The 18,711-nt window shown below is 37.8% G+C and overlaps 1 protein-coding gene and 1 long non-coding RNA gene across 3 annotated transcripts in view; both read right to left on the bottom strand.

Moving 5' to 3' along the window:
• LOC140144765 (acetylcholinesterase-like) overlaps positions 1 to 18,711 on the bottom strand; it is a 102,128-nt gene that overhangs the window by 81,432 nt on the left and 1,985 nt on the right. The window lies entirely within an intron of this gene.
• Positions 343 to 18,641, bottom strand: LOC140144769 (uncharacterized). Its single transcript, XR_011857932.1, has 5 exons — positions 18,574 to 18,641; positions 13,290 to 13,372; positions 11,211 to 11,534; positions 9,231 to 9,273; positions 343 to 2,119 (listed from the first exon to the last, which is right to left on the bottom strand). It is a non-coding gene; the product is annotated as an uncharacterized lncRNA (long non-coding RNA).

Genomic DNA, 18,711 nt, shown 5'->3' on the forward strand with positions numbered 1-18,711 from the left:
CTTCAGTAGAAAGCACTAACTAATAAAACTAATAATAGCAAAAATTATACATTTTCTTTCAAAAAAAAAAAAAAAAATATGGAGTAACTAGAGCGGTTACCACACCATAGCTGAACCATGGGCCAACTTTGAGAAATTTGCACCAAAAATGGTCAAAAATGCTGATTTTTCAAAGAAAAATCATAAAAAAGCCAGATTTTGGCCCAAATTTCAAATATTTTTGGTGAAATTGGTCAAAATTAAATAAAATAAAAAAAAGGGTCCTAGATATTTTGATCTAGTTTTTAAAATTAATTTAAAAAAAATTTGGCCCAAATTTTTTTTTTTTTTTTTTCACGAAAAAGAAGTGGGCCAAAAACCGTTATTTTGGGGATTTTGGGCCAAAAATGGCATTTTGGCCCAAATTTGACCTCACAGATGAAATTATCAAGTCTTTGCCATTCTAAATAAGTATACTTTTATATACTTTAGACCAACAATTTAGAAGTTATGAGGCCCGAAAGTTTCCATAATTCCAGGGTTCAGACCAACCTTAAATACAAAACATCTTATCTTTAGAGTAAAAATTTCATTTGAATGAACAAAGCTGCCAACAGTGCGATGATTGTCCACGCATACTGTGTGATTAATTATTGCATGTGTCTAACAGGGAAGAGAATCGAACTCACTCGTGATTAGCTAGTGTTTTTCATTAAGTATGCAAGGTTGTGCATTTGCATTGTGTTTTGAAATAAGATCGGGGATATGTTCATTCAAGTGAAATGTTTACTATAAGGCCATGTGTCATGAACTAATAATATGATTATACATTTTCTGGAAGGAAAAATGGTATCTACATACAGTAGTAGGGGCAAGTCTTAAGCAGTCCAAGCAGTATTCTTGTACAGTCCTCATCTCTAATGAAAATTTTGTGTATCATAACGATACATCAACTTGGTGCAACCTTATCAAAGTTTACAATTTCAGATGAGCCATTGCCCCCACTTTGCACCAATAAGGTTGTTTTTGATAGGTGCTATGGTTTTGATGCTACATATTTTTGATGAGAAGCTACTTTGTGACAACTTTGTGATAAAGTTAAAACTTTATTTTGTTTTCAAATTTAAAAGAAGAAAATATGATGCAAAGTGAAAAGTGGCAGTTATGAATGTGGTTAATGACTTTGCATCAGGTATTTTGAGGGTATTGTAAAATATCTAAACATTGTGCTTTGCACTGCTCCTGATATTCCTTGATTCCAAAGCACAATGTTTTAAATAAAATTATTTTACAATACCCTCAAGACAAATGATGCACTGTCATTAACCTCTAAACAAAATGGACTATATTCAGTAGCACCTGTGTAATACAAAACAATCAAGTAGGTAGAATCTGTTAAAATAATAACATATGTGATGCGATCAAGCAAAATCAGTCGGAACTCGGAAATATTGATTTTGCGATATAGCCACACAAAGTAAATATTTCCTTTTGTTTCTAGTTGCTTTGGAAACTCTTTAGTTGCTCATATCTTTGGAATTGGTTGTTCAATTTCAATGCTGTTTTCTGCAAAATCCAGATTTGTAAATGTTTTTACTATCCTATAAGAAACAGAAAATTTAATATTTCCGAGTTCCAACTGATTTTGCTTGATCACATCACATATTAATAACAAATTACAATATTGCTATGATCTTCAGTTGACAGCATGTGTGGAATGAACTACTTGGCATAGCTTCAGTAGATAGCATACAGACTATCTTGATAGCATATGAAACATACTTAGCATTAGCTTCAGTAGACAGCATGCAGACTATCTAAGTGCTACTTTTAGTGGGATAAAAGTTATTGTGAATCAATTTTGAGGAGATGAGTTTACAGGAGCTTGCAGTGATTATAGTTCTGTTCTCTATAGACTATTTTAGTCTCAATTCCATGAGACTATTAATACCAAACTACCAAGCAGCCCTATATGAATATTCGTAAGGAACGCTTCCTTTCTTCCGGTATAAGGTTGGCTAGCAAGTGGATGTCATCAAGCGCCCATCACCTCTATGGAATTCTCCTCTTTTGAGACAAACAGCTGCACCTCTTCTGTTCGACGCATTGTGATTTTGGTATGGCGAATATGCATGATCACCTGTGATAAAATGAAGATTTATGGAAATTAAAATTAATAAAATAACAGCTCAGTGGTTAACCCATCTTTCTTGGAATCATCAGGCTTTCAGTTCAAGTTTAACACAAATAACACAATACATAATATAGGTTTTTTACTCTTGTTACTCTCGTTAAGAGTTTAAGTAATGTTGTTTGTTTAAACTTGCATTTAATTAACAAAATTAAGTTCTTGATTTGAGATTAATGACTAGATATGATTTTTATTGTAGTTCAAATGACAAATATCAATGCAAATGCTGTTTATTTTTTCCTATATGATACAACCCCAAAGGTGGAGTGCATTGTGATGGAAAAAAATAATGTGCAAGGGCATCAGTATTTTGACTGCTCTGTGCCATAAGTAGGTAAGCGCAATAGCTGCCCTGTGACCATTTTGGCAGTTTACACACAGTATTGTACTCATACTTCACATGGCAGCTATTGCACTTACCCACTTCTGGCACTGAGCAGTCAATTTGGCATTTGAACATCAACAAACTTGTTTCAAACAAGCCCCATACTAAATAGGGACGGGTACATGTAGCAATCAGTAACTATTGATGTGACGGGTCACATATTCTTTAAATTTAAAAAAGGTGAGGAATGGCATCCTGGGCAAGTGGCAAGAAATGGTGAGGTACTTAATTCCAGCACACTCAATTGGTCATAACCTTCCTGGGCTGTCTGGCAGGAATTACTGTTATAAAAATTAAAATTGTTAATGACCAATTGAGTCAACATGATAACAATGGTGTTAATTGGGTGCTACTTATGGGTGCACACCACCAAATAGATTTCCTATTCATTTATGTGTTAAAAGGTATGGAGGAATTGATCATTTTCTCATTGTTAACCCTCCCTGGTTCATTCAAAACACCCTTTTACCTAATGTTTATGATATCTTCTACAATATAACCAACAAATATTGGGTAGGTAAGCAGCTCAATGGTTCTTACAATAAAAACACTGATTTTTTTACCAGCCATTTACCTTGGTGGTGTGATTTGGTGGTGTGGAATCTACAGGGTTAATTTTTTTTCTTAAAACCCCATTTTACATGATCTGCAGCCTTTCTCAACATATCTTGACCATTAAAAGCGAAATTATTCAAGTATTTATGCCGACTCAAATTAATGCAGCATGTGTATTGCTAACCATGTGCTATCTACTGAAGATAGTAACATTAAGATATGATAATCAGGCAGTAGTCAAGCAGCAAACTAAATTCTGTGGCCTTTTTTTTAAGACAATGTGCCACCTATCCTAACATGTTGTTTGGGTCCCAAGTAACATATTTATGCATGTTTACAAAAATCCAGATGCAGCAGATGGCGGCCATCTTGTTTTTCTAAATTGCGCCATTTTTTCAATAATTTTCCAATATATTTCAAACTGACCTTCCCATTGTGAATTTATTGATACAATAGCAATTGTTTTAGGCCTAGGATATTATTTATGACATGTATGCACTAATATTGACGATTTTGATATTCAAAATGGCCGCCAAATTCAACTTGTTTCCTCTATACATACAATGAGCATTATAAAATATAAGTTTAAGCAAGTAACATGTTAATTAATATACCAACAGATACACAAACTCCACTACACTGCAAATACACACCACCCACCCCCCACCCACCCACCCCCCCATTCAAATGCTTACCTATAATTCACTCTCTATGATAACATTTTATTTTAAAATAGTTCCTGAATTTAAAATCTGTAACTTCCACCTTAAATGTCTTCATGCCTCCTCATCTGGATATGATAATAATAATTATGTTCCCGCTAAGTTTGATGTACCGGGGCCAGCCCATACTCATACCCGAACCCTTAAGCCTAATCTTTACCCCGATCACCCCTAACTTGGTATCTAACTCATAGGCCCTAACCCTGTAGGCCTACCCTGTTAAACGTATCGTACTCTGATATCTATACCCAATAACATGTATCCCGTACTAGTACCCGAATGTCCTACCCAAATACCCTCCTCGGTTCACATAACCCTGTATTCTTGGTACCCCTAACCCCATCCCTGGCCAGTAGCACTACCCATCCCTGGGGCCCATAGACCCAGCCAAGGGACCCCTTAACACAACACTGGAACCCATAATCCACTGCCCAGTGGCCCATAACCTGATATGTTCTATAGCTAAATTTGATGTATTCGGACCAGCCCATAACCACACCCTTGGCACCCTACCCATATCCTTATTACCCTAAGTCTCTTACTCCAGTACCCTTACACAGTCCTCGGTACCCCTAACGCCATCCCTGGGACTCCTAAAGCCAAACCTGGAAACCCGGAACTCCATCCCCAGTACCCCTAACCCTATTCCCAGGACACCTAACAACAACTATGGGACCTTTAACTCCATTCTTCCTAGAACCTCTAGTCTAATCCCATCTTTGGTACCGGTAACCCCACATCCGGTACCCCTTAACCCCTTTCCTGGTACCCATTACCGCAAGTTCCTCAACGCGGGGCCCCCTAGGCTAACTTCATCTCCATTACCCCTAACCTTATTCCCTGGGACCTCTAACACCAACTTTGGGACTTTTAAACTCCGTTCCTGGAACCTGGAATTCTCATAAGACCCATACAGACCTGCCAACTGTCCCTCATTTTGAGGGACTGTCCCTCATTTGGGGTTTTCAAAAGAAAAAAAGAGGGACAGTCCTGCTTTCTGAAAATTTCAGTGATGGCAAATTTAAATGTAAGAACAGAAGAAAATTATGCAAATGTCACTTTAAAATTTTGCTATAGCATTCTCTTTAGTCTATTGTGATAAATTTAGACCTGCAAAACCTTCCCTGAATTCTGAAAATATTGCACACCTCAAGTCTTTGAATTTGTCGGTACCTGGTTTGTGTACATGTACACAATTTTAGCCTCAATGTCTCTCTTTCTTACTGCGCTAGGTTGGCAGGTCTGCCCATAACCCGTCCCTGGGATCCTAATCCCACCTTTGGTACATGCAACCCCACAACCTGTTTACCCTTAACCAATGCCCGGCACCCCTTACTCTGTTCTTGGTACCCATTTAATGACCTACCCCAACCCTGGGACCCCTAATTCTATCACCATTACCCCTTACCCTGTTCCCTGGAACCTCTAACACCAACTATGGGACTTTTAACTCTATTCCTGGAACCCGTAACTCCATCCCCGAGACCCATGACCCATCCCTGGGACCCTAATTTTTCAATTTAATTCAAGTTTATCTGGTTTCTTCTCAAATATATGGTCATTTTCACAGTAAAGGGTGTAACTTTTGATTTTTTGGGTCAAAATTTCAAACCACTTAAATATGTTTCTGTTTACTGAAATCATGCATAGAAGCAACTTAAATTCCAGTAAAATAATGTTCAAGGCTTAAACCTTTTGATTTCTAATAAAAAAATTGACATTTCCATAACATTTTGGTTAAAATCTAAGAAAAAATGTATTTTACATAACCTCAGAAAATTATGACATGAAAGCTGGAATACATGTGAAATCCCATTCCAAAGTAAGTCAACAGATATAAGTTAAATTTTATACCATGTTTTGCTATGTTTGTAATTGCAGTTTTGAAAATTTTTAACATCAAGTGTCATTTACAATGGAAATTTCCAAACCTTAAACATATTTTTTAAGTTTTAATTGGGTTCCTAAAATAATTTGAATGTCTAACTTCATGTACAAATACTACTTGATGAAAGGAACCTCCCAGCTAAGTTTCACAGAAATTGGAGTTATTTTTTAGAATTGGCAATTCAAGCGATTTGTGTTTCGGAGGCTTCAGTTAACAACACCGGTGATCATAAAAGTAAAATATTTGGCTAACCACTACAAGTTGACATAAAAAAATAGGTAAAAAATATCACAATTACCAATTTTCATGCTTTGCTTCTAAGTATTGAATTTCAGTTGTGACAAAAATTAAATTATCACAGCATGTCATTTTTTTTTGTTTCGGAGGCTTCATGTTAACAATTGTTAAACATTGCAGAAGTAGTTTTTTTGAAAACAACAGTGTTGGGATCATCCAAGCTGTTATTTTCTTGTGTATATTGAATCAATGATTCTATGCGGCAGATATTGTAGATTTATCACATGTTAATTTTTTCACCCATTTGTTTAAAAGCATGGTGTTTTTTGCATGTGAAGCCTCCGAAACAGGCTTTTTTGGATATCAGTATATTTTTCAAACTTTTAACCATAATGTCAAAATTTTTTTTAATTTATGACATTCTGCACATATCAAGTAATAATTACAATGCAGATATCAGTATGAAACACACCAATTTAGATATGCATAGATGATAATTAATCTTATTGTTGTTTCGGAGGCTTCATTTGTTTCGGAGGCTTCAAGTGTTAACGGAAAGTTTGTATTGGGTCCCATTTTCAAACGGTGATATATATCTCCACGATTTAAAAACATGTGACTTGAGGATCTACTTTGCTACATTTTGATAAATAGATTTGATGAGCTCTTTTATTTATATTTGTACAAGCTTGCTGAACAGTTTGTTTCGGAGGCTTCAAAAAGTTAACGGAAAACGGCTCTTTGAAGTCAAGATTTTATAAAAATTTTAAAAGCTTGCAAATCTACTAATTTTTGTTACCCATTTCAAGTTAAGATAACAACTGTTATGAATCAAGAAGAAGTGAAGAAATAACCAAGAATTATGAACCAAAGCTACACCCACAAAGTTTGTTAACAATTGTTAACGGAAAATGAAGCCTCCAAAACGACAAATATCAAGTCCGGTTCTCAAAAATACAGGGCTGTTCACAATTAAATCTAATGTGGCAGTGTTTACTGAACATATGACTGTACTTTCAGGATAAGAAAAATTATCCATGAACTAACTGAAGAAAACATAGGGTTTTACAAAAATGTTACTGTTTTTTATAGTTTTTCAAAATGGCAATATTAAGTACATTTAAGCCTGCTAAAACTGAACGCAGTAACTCCCAAAGCTGATTATGCTACCCAAGGTAGCTGCTAACTAGATGACTTATGTGGCCAAAAATCATGGAATTCTGTGGCTTTATTAGAACACTACGGATTAAAATGTTAAAAATCCAAAGTTACACCCTTTACCGTGAAAATGACCATATACAAATTATTATTAAATACAGATAATTAAATACATTATAAATTATATATCCCATCTTTGACTCCTGTAACCCCACATTTGGTTGATTGGTTCCCCATATTCAATGCCTTACACCCCTTACCCTGTTCCTGGTACTCATATCCATAACTCTTGGCCTCCATCCCCATTACCCTATTCCCGGGGACCTCTAACACAAACTATGTGACCTTAAACTCAATTCATGGAACACCAAACTCTGTCCCTGAGACCCGGCCATGAAACATCCCTGGGACCCTAATACCATCTTCGGAACCTGTTGGCCCACATCTGGTTCACCATACCCAATGCCCAGTACCCCTTATTCTGTTCCTGGTACCCATTTCTCCAACCCTGGTACCCCTCACTCAATCCCCAGTCACCCATATCCTATCCCTTGGACCTCAAACACGCCTCACGATCATGCGACCCATTCCTGGACCCATGACCGGTCATCTCTGAAACCCCTAGCCCCTTCACCGGGACCCATAACCCGTTACCCTGTCCTCAGTACCCCTAGCACTTCCTCAGTGCACCTAACGCTGTCCCCGGTACCCATTATCCAAACCCTGGGACCCTTTACTCCATCCCAATACCCCTCACCCTATCCAATATTTTTCAAATTGACCCTTCCCATTGTGAATTTATTGGTACAGTAGGCATTGTTTTAGGTGCCCTAACACCGACCATGGGACTCTCCCCATTCCTGGAACCCCTAACCTCATCCCCCCGAACCCCTAACCCTGTCATTGGTACCCCAAACCCCATTGCTGACACCCCTAATGTCACCCCTGGAACCTAGAACCTTCACCTGGATCCATAAACTATTGTCCCTGGGACCTACGGTACCCCATCCCTGGTATCCCAACTCCATCCCTATAGAAACCATTGAAAATTCCATCCCCCGGGACCCATAAACTATTTCTGGGACCACTCTGTACCTTTTACCCTGTTCTCAATACCCCTCAATACCTCTCAATGTCTGGCCAATGCCATATCCCTGGGGGGTCTTCCTGTTTGAAGGTGTACAGGAAGGTGCCACGGTTTTGGGGTACCTTTTTCAGCGATTTTGGTATATCGATGGGTGGGTTTTCAGTGGAGACCAGTGCAACCAACTGGGCACATTTGGGCAAAATTGTCCTTAAATGGTTCAAATTTTTTTGAAGAACCATGTACCCCCTGCTGCCATGTACTTATGGATGTAGTAGTACAGCCTGTAGCCCAAACTAGCACCACCAACTGTTCTTGTATAAAGGATACCCATTATGAGCCAAGAAAATGTTTTTGATACATTTTTTGTGGCACTTTAAAATAATAAACGAAATATACGGGGGTGGAGGGGTGGGTAAGGGTGTGGGGTGGGGTGTGCATTTAGTATGGGATTTGTGTGTGTTATTATTTTAATATTCATGTCATGTGTCCAATCTCATATGTTACCAGATTGATGTAGGCTTGTTGTATGTTTGAAGGAGATAAATTGATTTCTGTGGCCATTTTGAATTTTTTAAGGCCATTTTGAATTTTTAAATCATTAATATTGGTGCTACTGCATGCCAACATGACAAAACTACTATAACAAGCCTAAAACAATCACTACTGTGCCAATAAAATCACATTGGGAAGGGGCAGTTTAACAAATATTGGAAATATTTTGCCAAAATGGGCGCCATTTTGAAAAACAAAATCTGGATTTGGATTTTTGTAAACATTTTGTATAAATATGTTACTTGGGACCCAAACAACATGCTAGGATAGGTGGCACATTGTCTTCATCAAAAGGCCACAGGCCTTAAAAACTGGGTAGTTTGCTGCCCGACTACAGGGCCTAATTTTTGGCTTCTCAGCCTTTCAGATGTTTTTAATTGAGTCACAGAACACATATGTTAAAGTTGAAACAAAGATTAATATAGCCGTACCTATTGTCAAGTAGGCAAAGCGATAGTTCAGTGAGTTGGACTTACCCATGAAACACAGCATCACAGATGGTCACATACATGGTCATATCTGAACAAAAACAAAATTGAAATCAGACAGATTACTGCAACTGCATTAATTAAACCAAACTCAGTCATGTCTCAGAGTCAGTAACTAGTACCTAGCCTACTTGACAAAACCCCAATTTTTCAGGTTAGGCTTATAGGCCTTAATTGATATCTTGTGCAAGAAGAATGGTCTTGACTAGCTGATAAATAATTACATGTACTTGGGCATGGTAAGAATACTTTTTCAGGTAAGCTTAAAGCCTTAATGTACGATTTCCTTCTAAATTTTAAATTTGAAGGAAATCTTTTAACTTTCAAAATTCAATCTGAAGCCATTTTTGAGCATATTTCCAAATCCCTAGCCCCCCCCCCCCATGTAATGCAAATTGCAAATTAGCAAAAGTTTACCCCAAAACAGACAAATCTGGTTATATCCTCTTCCACAATTTGTATCTCATCTTGCTCGGTGATCTAAATATAGTGCATCCCCACACAGTGTTTCTAGAGTATCTGTCATACATGTCAAATACAGGGTTAAAATTTGCTTAAAACCCCATTTTACATGATCTGCAGCCTTTCTTAACATATCTCGACCATTAAAAGCAGGGTTTTCTTTAACGCACAAAACACGCATATTTACGCTGCTCAGGCACTTTTCTGACTCCTTCAAATCTCTAGTCCCAAAGTCCAATGCGTATAAAATCTTGAAAACGTCGCATTCAGATATTGCAAGAATTGAATAGAGAAACACCTGATATTGTGTATTTATTCTCGGCTTTTGGCATTTAGGACCTATACTCCCGATATGTAGGACAACGAAGGCTTTATGGACCGGCATTTCACAATTTGCAGCTTTTCAACTGTTCAAATTTAAATTTTACACAGTAAAAGTGCCAAAATGGTCCACCAAATCGCTTCAATTAGGTCTTCATTTTGCAAAATTTTCCAAGTTCTAAGGGGGAACATCACCCTCATGTAGTTGATAAACAAATGGCCACTTTCACTTCTGCTTTCGACATTTGCCAATTTATGTAATGCCTACCATAATAGGGAAAACTTGCCGTCCACGAAAGACTCCATGGACTGCTCATTTCACAAATGTTCGGCTTTTTTCAACTAAAATTTTACACATTATATTGCCAAAATAATCCACCAAATTGCAAAATTGCCCCATCCCCTTCTGACTGCTCTAGATCCGCCACTGCTCCAAACAGTGGTGTAGATTTCTTTTTTTTTCTCGGAGGGTGTGGGGGTGTGGGGTGTGTCTTGAAGTATAGTGAATCCAGCACCTTTTGGAGAAAGAATAAGTTTATGGTACAACAATTTTTACCATTTTCAACCTAAACTTTTGAAATATGGTGCAAAAGTGGAATAAATTCGCGAGAAGCGCGCAAAAATGTGCACTTTTGGGGCTAAATGGCCAAATATGAGGTTAATTTGGTCAGAAACCCACATACAGGCGTCAACATTGGGGGATGATTGTATGGACCACCCCCTGGCAAAATATTGGGGAGATTCCCCCACCACCCCAATCCGGATCTACGCCTATGGCTCCAAAAACACACATATTGTTAAAAATGTCTTCAAAAATAATATTATAAAAGTACCCCTTGGGCAATGTTTCATTCACAAAAATTCACAATTGAAAGGGTCAAAAAAATTTGAAAATACCCCTTCAGCAAAATGCTTAAAGAAAACCCTGATTAAAAGTGAAATTATTCCAGTTTTAGTATTGATGCCGACTCAAATTAATGCAGCACGTGTATTGCTAACCATGTGCTATGATCTACTGAAGATAGCAACATTAAGATAATTATGATAATCAGGCAGGGCCTAATTTTTTGTTTCTCAGCCTTTCAGATATTTTTAATTGAGTCACAGAACAAATTGAAACAAACATTAATACAGCCATACCTATTGTTAAGTAGGCAAAGCAATAGTTCAGTGAGTTGGACTTACCCATGAAACACAGCATCCCCTTTTAATGGCTTTTCTTGTTTGCGGCGGTTTTCTTGTAAATAGTCAAAAATGCTTGTGGCTGAAAGCCTAAAATTTGGTTGTACATGATGTTTTGTTTGAAAAATTAATAAATGATCCCATCAAACAACCGTGGGTTCATTCAAAACACCATGTTACCTAATGTTTATGATATGTTCTTCCATTAACCAACAAATATTGGGTAGGTAAGCAGCAGCTGCCAGCTTGATTTTTCGCAGTGACGTGTTGAAAAATATGTACATCCTGTCAATCTTACAGCACACTGATTATATGTAGTGACGTCATCTGGTGAAGAAGAACAAAAAACGTGCCTCAAATTTCATAATTGTAACAAATGTAATCTTTTTATGCTTAGATATTGAGAAAACCATCCACAAAGTACAGCTATCACAAAGATAGGCACATGAGCCTTCTTTTGAAACTTTTTTTCCATTAAATCAATCCCGGTGTGGTTCTTACAATAAAAACACTGATTTTTTTTACCAGCCATTTACCTTTATGGTGTGATTTGGTGGTGTGGAATCTTATATTCCAGACAAGTGTCTGTGGCAGGTATGGATGTGCTGGATGTACCTTGCCTTTCCTTGCCCAGGATCTGGCCAAGATTTAATCTGAGCCATTCCTCGCCTTTTTTAATATGCTTCCTTGCCTTTTACCTTTTCTCGCCTAGCCTCGCCAAATATGAGCACTTTCTTGTCTTTGTGGGTTTCTAGTGTTTGGTCTGGCCGGGTCTGTAAGCTGTAGCCACTACAGTATTTACTCGTGGTGATGTTGCATTTTCAAAGAGGGGGCAATTATTAGGTCTTTTTCACAACGGTAATTCAAGAAAAAATAGGTAAGCTTAAAAATCACACCAAAATGACTAACTATATTTGGACTTCCGTTCAAATGTTTCGTTGAAACAACTGATGGGGCATTGATGGGTGGGGGGCAAAAATAGTGTAAATACGGTCTATAATACGTTCAATATCTAGTTCAATAGCCTGTTGAATGCAGGGGCTCAATAATGTTAAAATTGTAGTGGATTTATTATACTGCAATAAGGCCAAAAAAAAAGTTGTTTGTTTGTCCTCCAGTGCCCGCTCCTCAGATCAAGGCCTGACCATTTTTTTTTAAATTTATTTTTTATAAAAATAAGTAAAAGTCAACATTTTTTCAGATTTGGAGTATCTCTGGACCTAGCTAGAGCTAAATACTAAGATCTTTCATGGTTGAAAGTAAAAAAGCCCCTAAAACATTTTGTGTCTTCAATATGCAAAGTTATAACTTTTAGTGACTTCAAAATACATTGGATATGAAATCATTAAAAGACTATGACATGAACACAAATTATAACTTTAACTGCATATTAAATACACAAAATGTTTGTTTTTTTTAAGTCACCATGAATGATTGTAGCATTTAGCTCTAGCTAGGTCCAGGAATACGCCAAATCTGGAAGAAACAAAAAAATCTGCCCGCCCGCACGTTCTCTTTAAAACCTGTGGAGGACAAACAAACATTTATTTTTGGGGGTGCCTACCTAACAATTGATTTATGTTTTATACGCTAAATACTGGATAATCTGGCTCACTATAAACACGCACATAGAGTAGTGAAGTAAAAATAGTCATATAGTAAAATAATAAACTAAGCACAATTTTGATTTATCATTGCCCAAATCAATATAAAATTCAAATAACATGGTGAAGTTTTTAACATGGTGAAGTACATGATTTAGGCCTATAATTATGTCAACACTATTATAGTTGATTGTACGAACAACATAATTTTTTTCTAACTCCTTTTTCTTTCATGGCAAGTTTCTTTGAGACGCGAATCAGAAATTCATAATATAAATCTTAATGACCAATAGTCTTAATGACCAATCGTCCCCTATTTGGGACAATGGTTGAGGCCCTTGTCGAGGTCCAATGACCTTTAACCTTTTCCCATTGCTCCAACATGATATGGAATCTATATCAGTATCAGAGAGAGCACAGAGATTGCCCGGGGAGAGATTGCCCCCCTGCATTACTGGCTTGCTTTTCAATTTCTTACCTCTGGAAACCTTGAAGTCTGTAACTTGTGATCGATATACCGCCATTTCTATATACTTTCCTTCTACATTAAGGTTCTTCTAGCTGTAAAATCAAAAAATACAAATTAACAAAGAATAATGAAGAATTAAATTTTACACTCCTGTGTAATAAAATAAGATTTATTCCTATTACTTGGCAATTAAAGCAATGTTCAACGGTTTTAGTCACAGGTTTTAAGAGCCTATGCATATGATCCTAGTCCCAATTCTGCTACGAAAAAGGAAATACTCCTGCTGATCCCTATACAGTCCAACCTCTTTTATCCGGCCATGATGGGACCAAGCATTGTCCGGATAAGTGAAAAATCCGGATAAGTGAATTACATGCAGGCCTAATTCTGCATTGACTGACCAAGTACTGAAATTGGGAAAACAAAAGATTGTTTCAACACTAATAGATATGTCATTCCTGGCATTCAGAGCATGGAATTAAGGTGTCAAATTATCAAAAACATGTTCTCTAGTGAAGATTTCTAAGCCGGATATAAACAGAGAGATCCGGATAAAAGAGGTCCAGATAAGAGAGGTTGGACTGTACTGATAAGTTGACAAGGATTTACAAGCATGTCCACTAATTCAACAATAGTCGTGTTCACATTTTGAGTTACACCCGGCGTAAAGTTACGCTAACATTGATAAAAATTCCACAAATTTTTTCGCTACGGTACTCCTCAGAGTCTTAGCCAGAAATCAGAAACCACCCGTCCAAGCAGATACCAAAATTTGACCCTCAAATATAAAACAACTTGTCTATACCCATGGAAGGGTCACTGGGGTCAAATATGCCCTGATTTGGCCTTTACATGTCACTCTGAATTAGTCTCAAGTTCATATAACCTTAAAATCATCTGTTTTAGAGCTATCACATCTGTAAAATCCATTAAATCCACCCGTCTAAAATTAGATTAGGCCGTCTTAAAGACGTGTAGACGCATGGCTGGCTAAGACCTTGGTACTCCTACCGCGTGTCCACACCTAGCCTACTCCTAGCACTACACCGACCAGATCCACCAAGCATTCACTTCTGGTCGGTGTAAACATCGACTACCACTTCCAGTGTTTCTGTGACCTTTTCAACCATGCAATGCAATATGTAATGTCTTAGTTCCAACCAACAAAAGGTGAAACTTACACCGGGTGTCAGGAGTAGCAGCGTTCACATTGCAACTTACACCTGGCGGAGGGTACACCCAGCTTGCTACTCCTGACTTTTGTCAGGAGTAAATCGTTGGAAGTACAAAAATGTACGCCTGGCGGAACTTACGCTGACCATCGTTCACACTGCCAGTACTCCTGGCAACGCCTACCGCTACTCCCAGCAACTTCGCGGGCCCCTGGGGGTCACTCCCATTGTGGCCTGTACACCATCCGCGATAATGAAAACGCGTAAAAGGGTAGTTTTTGTGGGTAAGCACAATAAGCGAGTAGCAAAATTGCAATTGCTAATACGGGTTGTTTTACAATCTGGGTACATTTGGGCTGAGCACCATATTGTGCCCCGTTTCAAATATTAGATTAACTTATGATTAAAAGTTGCCATGCCTAATTATTGGCCCCTATTAGTTCCACCTACAGCCACAAAGAAACTGTTTGAAATGCTTAGCAAATGATGAAAATATACATTTCTGTATGATTTTGGGACAAAATAACCGTCTCATTTGACCTTTGTGAACTTTGCAAATGATCACTGCAAATGATCACTGCCAGCAATAACATAAAAACATATTTTGACAGTTCAGAAGTAATGTTTGAAACATGATTGTTCAAAATTGAGAACCACATAAGATTGCGACTGTTTCCTTAATTGTACCATTTCTTCAAATTTATGTTGAAAATTCCGTCAAAAAATGTCCTCTCCGAATACAAGCTCGTAATCCATAGTTAAAATTGACCCAAGACTAAAATTATATTTTCTTGAAAAACACTTTAATATAGATATCCTACAAACTCATAATAAACACTAAGTCCACTTACACTTAGTTTCCATGTATCACATGTTTGAAAGTTGGACGTCAGGTTTCCGTCAAAATGTGTCCTCTCCGAAAAATTAGGTACCGGTATATACAGAAACATGTGTATCAGAAACATGTTTCTGGCATAACTTGAAACTCTGAACACTTGACGCCTAAAATTTTTACAGATTTCCTATTTGACCCATCTACATGTACAACACAAAAACAAATAAATTGAGGACAAACTAGACACTTCATTTTTCACCCCCAGTGAGACAATCTGTGTACCCTGATTGTAAAACAACCCATACGCGGAAATGAAATTTAGGGTATGAAATTTGATGCAAGGAATAAAATCCCTGTTAGGGTGTGAAAACACTTGTTTAGGTTATTGTTTTAGCCAAGGGTTAAATCCTTGTTTAGGGTGCTTAAATTCAAAAGTTGATTATCGCGGATGGTGTACAGGCCACAATGGGAGCCCCCCCCCGGCGCCGGCCAAGGTCCGCCGGGCGTACGTCCGACAACGTGAACACAACTAATAATCATCCTTTTCAGACTATTTACAAATTGACCTGAAATGACCTTTGACCTTAGTATATGTGACCTTGAATACCACCATTACATGCAAGCTCTCATATCGTTGCAATTGGATGTAAAGTGTAAACTAATACTATTCATTAGATACATGTACCAGATTTTTTATTTTCAGCCTATTTACAAGTTGAATTGTCAGAACTAAACCAGATGAATTCTCGTGTCTTTCTTGTTCTTTACTCACATAACTGGGTATTACCGGTAATCTTAGATCACAAAATTACTTCACAAGGGCAGTGGTTCAGCTCTTCTTCTTCTGCAGTGCAAAATGGGGCAATTTCTTTTTAGCCATGTTATAGAAAACTGGTGAAAAACTGGTGAAACTTCGATGACAACATGATGGTTTTTTTTTCTGAAAATTGTCCTTGCTATCCGCAGCCCGTAGCCAAATGTCTAAGGGCGCGCACCACCAACTTGCTATAATGTAAATCATGTAAAAATCGGAATTTTCACTCTTAAAATGGGGGGGGCTAACTCATCATATTTTACAATATTGCTATAAATAATTATAACAAGTTTACTTTACAAGTGACTATAACTTTGGAATTTAGAGTGCTCAAACCCATTACATAAATAATTATATATTTTTTTTATCTAACTTTATGAGTGCCTTTTTAATTAATTTATTTTTTTAATCTTCCAAAATTTGAGAGCTTATAATTAGCAAAAAAATATTTGTCTTTTATAATTGTCACTGTGCGTGTCAACTTACATTAAAGGAGGATTTCGTGATCCTAGCATCCTCGATCTTTTTATGACATTTTGCAATAGATATCTACGAAAAAATTTCAGTTGCTTCCAATTTTGCGTTTGCGAGTTATGCATGATTTAGTGTATTATACTGCACTGCTCCATAGGCCACTGTTGTAATTTCGTTCTGGTATACCAGTCCGAAGGAAATTCAAATTTGGTGATATTTTGGCTAAACAAATTAATCTGCAAGAACTTTTTGGTACATATGGGGCTGTGCAATCCCGGGTGTATAATAATTATGATTTCCAAACGGCGTGCCAAAAATCGCTTGCCCCCTCTCTCGGCCTGCCAAAAATTGCTTGCCCCCCCCCCTCGGCCTGCCAAAAATTTTTTGCCCCCCCCCCCCCCTTGAACATGCCAATTTGCAAACTTTAGGATCCCAATTTGCAAACTGCGAGCGCAGCGAGCAGGAAAATTTGCATATTTAAGCATTTCCGTACGGTTTCCCTACGGAGGCTACGCCTTTTTAGAGCGTTTTATTTAAAAGGCCCCCCAAGAACGCGTGCCAAAAATCTCTTTGCCCCCCTCTCAGCTTGCCAAAAATTGCTTGCCCCCTTTCGACTCGCCAAAAATTTCTTGCCCACCCAATTTTACCCTCCCCAGGCCTTCATGTGCTTTACAGATTATTCCAATTGAATGAACACAGCCTGACATAGGCATAGAATGACAAATTTGGGCGTACACTGCGCGATATACGCCACCGTGTACGACTGTTCATGCAGGCCTAACACGGACCCATCCATGCCAATGCACTCATGATTGGTTGGTATAAGCCAAATCGCTATTGTAACTTCCGGTTTTTTTAGGACACTTTGCCCTTTGACCTATCTGGAAAATTCGGGTTTTGTGCGTACAAAATATAATTTAAAACTTGTTACTAGAATAAAAACAAACTTAAAAAACATTATTATTAAATGAATTAATTATTTAAATATTTTTAATGATAACATTATGACAATAATAAATAAATTATTAATAATTACAGCAATTTTCCCGATAGGTCAAAGGACAAAGTGTCCTAAAACTGCAAAAACTGTCCCACAATGCATTGCAAACTTCCAATGCCGATTGGGCTTATTGTATGGTACCGGTATCCATTGTGCGCTCGACCGCTCGTGTTGTAGTTTGAAATACGCAATATAGGATGATGATCGCAGTTGCATTGTGTACAGCTGTTGAAAGCTGCATTCATTCAATTAGATAGAGGCTGTCAGTGTGACGTCATATGCCGCCATATTGTGGGTACACGCTGCGATTGTCCTTCGATCTCCATGTGTGATGATGCATGATAACAGTTGCATGGCAAGCTGCGCCCTGCGAAAGGCTGACGGCGCGGCGCGGCCTAATTCCCAATGTAAACAATAACATGAACAAGTGGAATAATTTGAGATATTTGACTTAATCTCAACTCCCTCAAACAAATAGCTTGCCAACTGCATCGGCACTAGCTTTGAAATTGAAGTTCAGCGTATGTTATGTTGGCTTATGCCCCCAGCATACTTTCCTGCCGCTTTGGCAAGCGGCAGGGCGTTTCAACCAATGACAAGCCTTGATTGTGTCTGTTTGTCTGCAATGCGCGTGCGCCACGCCGCTCAGCGGCAGGGTAGTATGAAACCAGCTTTAGCGTGGTTTCTTGTGTGCACATAATTTTATGCGGCACATTGATCGCCCGCATAAAAAAGTATGTACATGCACCAAGTAACGCTCTGTCCGGAACACGCTTAACTTCAAAGCTAGTGCCAGTGTCTCGAGGTAGATAGACTATAGATAGTGTCACGCATGCATGGTGAAACTAAAACCATGTCCATGAATGATGAAAACAATCAATATTATTTTGTATTTTATAGTATACTGTCATGACTGTACACACTGCACAGAATGTGCAGTTCATGTCATGCATGTGTTACTGTGTAAATAGGCTAAAATATACAAGGTGTATACTTACTGTGCTTAAATCAAATCTGTTTTGTGCATCGACTGTCAGTACATGGTTACAGATTTGAAGTCGCCATGTCCGTACATACATGCATATATGGATGTATCCTGGAGATATTTTTGCCACTGAGCAGCAACTTCTGATTCA

The sequence above is a fragment of the Amphiura filiformis genome, unplaced genomic scaffold (assembly GCF_039555335.1).
Source record: "Amphiura filiformis unplaced genomic scaffold, Afil_fr2py scaffold_79, whole genome shotgun sequence".
NCBI lineage: Eukaryota > Metazoa > Echinodermata > Ophiuroidea > Amphilepidida > Amphiuridae > Amphiura > Amphiura filiformis.